At 43.3% G+C, this 3,835-nt stretch overlaps 1 protein-coding gene across 1 annotated transcript in view; it reads left to right on the forward strand.

The window, feature by feature from the left end:
* The window catches only part of SMS (spermine synthase), a 63,231-nt gene that overhangs the window by 7,396 nt on the left and 52,000 nt on the right, over positions 1-3,835 (forward strand). The window lies entirely within an intron of this gene.

Genomic DNA, 3,835 nt, shown 5'->3' on the forward strand with positions numbered 1-3,835 from the left:
TAGGGCTTAATGTTAAGGGAGTTTCTGTAAAACTACAGGGTTGTTAAGTAATGTCATTGTATTCGGGTGGTTGGGAAGTGACTTGGAGAAAACAAAGCATTTTTTAGTTCCCACATTTCTTAGTTGAGGGTAGCAAGAAGGGAGATGACTGAGAATCAGGAGATAACATGGTGATTGGGGCATGCAGCTAGTGTGGGGTGCCTGCCAACTTTAGGGGTTAGTGGTTAGGGAAGGTTCTTCCATACTCAGTTTAGAGATGAGGAGCGCGAGGCCTGAGGAAGAAATAGTGGTTCAGGAGTCACCCAGCTGCTAACAGGTGAGTCTAGGAAGTGTCCTGGGTAGTAAGCATGTGTGAACACTCACCTGTACTTACTGAGCATGGGTTTTCTAGACTCTAAGAACAGTAATCTCAGGAGGAGCCTGGACCATTCTGGCATTCTCTGTGTCCGTCCCCTAAGCTTTAAACAGCTTTCAGCTGAATTCAAGTGTTCTATGTCGAAATGGTGGGTCACAATGGGCATTTGTGTTCTGTTGTGAAAATGGGGGGAAACCGTCACCTTATGAAGAAAATGGAAGAGAAATTTATTATTTTCTTAGTTTTTTTTATATAGACTCCACGCCCAACATGTAGTTTGAACTCACGACCCTGAGATTAAGAGTCACATGCTCTGACTTAGCCAGCCAGGCGCCCCAGTCAAGAGAACTTTAACACTTGGGGCTGATACTGGCTAGAGAGGGAGAGAGCCATAGTCACATAGCACAGTTTAGAAGGGAGCAGGAGAAACTGGCAGGTTCTGAGCTGGCAAGGTGTGGAATTGGCATCTAAATAATTTAGTTGTTGGAGGAGAAAGTAAAATTAAAAAAAAAATCGCACGCAATTATCCTTAATTTTCAGCCTGTTGATCTTAAAAATGAAAAAAAAATTTTTTTTTAGGTTTATTTGTTTTGAGAGAGAGCTCATATGTGTATGTGCTCAAACAGGATAGGAGCAGAGAGAGGGAGAGAGAGAATCCCAAGCAAGCTCTGGCTGTTAGCCGCAGGGCCTGACGCAGCAAGGCCTCAACGCAGGACTTGAACTCACGATCCGTGAGATCATGAACTGAGCTGAGATCAAGAGTCAGACACTAAAAACGATTGAGCCACCCAGGCGCCCTAAAGATGAGAAAGTTTTGATGGCAAGCTGAAGGACATTCTAAGAAGAAATAATACTAAGGAGGGAAGTGTGTGTGTATGCATCTTTGTTAGTTCTTGAGTCCCTACAAAAGTGTTCTGGGAGTAGGAAAACTCTGATTCTTATTGTATTCCCCCACCACTTGATTTGGGGGGGAGACCTGTCACCCTTGCTGTCAGTAGGTGTATACACTTGGAAAATAAGGGGGGATTTGGCTAAAGTACGATCTTATAAGTTCTTCTAATTTTCATAATTTTTATGTTTATTTTTCAGAGAGAGAGAGAGAATGAATGGGGGAGGGCAGAGAGAGACACGGAGAGAGAATCCCAAGCAGGCTCCACCCTGTCAGTGCAGAGCCTGATGCCAGGCTCGAACTCCTGAATGGTGAAACCGTGACCTGAGCTGAAATCAGGAGTTGGCCACTTAACCGACTGAGCCACTCAGGCACTCCAGTTTTTCTAATTTTCATTTAGGGGCACTAGGTGAGAAATCTACCACCTGTGTGTGAGGTCTCCAAAAACATTTATTTTAATAGATAATGAGTCAAAAGGCATTAGTCTTGGCATGGTGAGTACTGGATGTGACTCAAGGGTGAGTCAAATGCCTGTGGAGCCTGGATTCATCTTCTTTTTCCCATTTGTCAGTAATCCTTCCTAATGCTCCAGTTCCATGATGTGATTTTAATGGAATTAAACTTGAACCACTTAGTTATTATATTGGGTTCCATATAACGTAGTTAGGAGTGCAAGCCAGCTGGTACTCAGCAGCCACTGGGCCACTAATGGCAATTATAGGTTGGGCTTGGTGGTGCCTGTTTAGTGTTATGGCTGATGACATAACTCAGGAAATTTTGATTTTTGCTAAAAACAAAACCTCATCATTGGTCATCTTGTCAGTGAAGTATTAGACTCCCAAAAAACATTTTATGATTTCTCAGCTGAGGCTAACAAGAACAGACATGTCCTATGTTTGTATGGTTTAAGCTTCTCTGAGCTGGTGGAGGGCACATGATTTTTTTCCTTTTTTTTCCTAGTCATAGACGCTAGGCCGCAAGTGTGCTTGGTACACATAAGTGAGTGTGGTACACATGGCCTCTGCCCACCCCGTTAGAGCAAGCAGTCTTCTAGCTGGCCGGTCAGCCCTCAGGTCCAGCAGTTCTCCTTTCCATGCCTCATTTCCTTCCCCGGGCTGGAAGCATCTTTGAAGGCAGACCTCCAGTGTCCTTCCTGGACACAATTGTGGTACATCCTACATGTTTAGTAAGTGCTGGTTAAATGGACCTGATGTTATGGTCAAGATGGAAAGCTAGTTCAAGTACCCTTGGGGAAAACAAGACACACATTATGGGTCCTGAGTGAGGAAACCTGTCTGATGCTGTTATGTTCATGTTTGGACTGCTGATCTATAGTTTATATAGGGAAGGATAAGTGACTTGTGTTAATCCAATTCAGATACTGGTTTTATAACAAAGATCTTGTTTAGTAAATTAAGAACAGAAAGCGGCTTGGGAATTATGGGCTTAGCCAAAAAGGTTTAGGTTAGGGGTTCTTATTTTGTGCTTTGACCCTCATCAGGGAAGACTATGGAGCTCTTCTCAGAGTAAGAATGTTACATATATTTTTATTTGTTTAAGCCCCCTCTGCAGCCACCGAGGGGCTCAAACTCATGACCCGAGATCAAGAGTCTCATGGTCTTCTGACTGAGTCAGCCAGGTGCCCCTTCAGAGTAAGAATTTTAAATGCATAAAGTAACCCAATTAATTTAAAATAACAAATTTCAAAATAAAAAGATCCCAAATATGTAGCATAGTAATATATGCTTTTTAAAAAAATGTTTTACTTATTTTTGAGAGAGACATAGAGACAGCGTGAGCAGGGGAGGGTTAGAGAGAGAGGGAGTTACAGAATCCGAAGACAGGCTCCAGGCTCTGAGCTGGCTGTTACCCCAGACCCCGACTCGGGACTCGAACCCAGGAACCGTGAGATCATGACCTGATCCGAAGTCAGTTGCTTAACCGACTGAGCCTCCCAGGCGCCCCAGTAATATATGCTTCTTCAGTAGCATACTAAATAACACGGTATCTAGCATCAGGCCCAGTAACTTCCATAATTTCGAGGTAGAGCTCAGAAAGTCGGTATTTCAGCTGTGATGTAAGAAAAAGCTGTAATGCTTTTATTGATGACAATAGCCAGATATAGTTGATGTGTGGTTTTGCAAGCATAATTGAAGAAAATGCTCAATTTCAACTAGTGAAAATGAGGATGCATATTTTTTCCCATCCAAGTTAACAGACCCCCTGAATTTTATCCACTGGCCCCTGGGGAGTCCAAAAGCCTCCTGGTTCAGACCCCCTACAAGCTGGAGAGAAAGAAGACTGCCTTTTCTGTGTAGTTTCTTTTAGGCGGAGTAGGTTTCCACTCAAGGCCAGAGCTGTAAGCAAATGTCCCTGGTTCCTCTTCAAGGCAGGCATCTCTTTGAAAACATAAAAGCCAGTATTTATTAGTTGCCTCCTGAGCCAGGCATTGCCCTAAGCGCATTACACGTTAGCATTACACGTTATTTTACGTAATCCTCACAACAACCCTGTGGTAGGTCCTGTTATCCCCATTTTAAAGATGAATAAATAGGCCCATTGAAGCTTTTCACCTTATAAATGAGGAAGCT

Source organism: Crocuta crocuta, unplaced genomic scaffold, assembly GCF_008692635.1.
Source record: "Crocuta crocuta isolate KB4526 unplaced genomic scaffold, BGI_CrCroc_1.0 scaffold488, whole genome shotgun sequence".
In the NCBI taxonomy this organism is placed as follows: domain Eukaryota; kingdom Metazoa; phylum Chordata; class Mammalia; order Carnivora; family Hyaenidae; genus Crocuta; species Crocuta crocuta.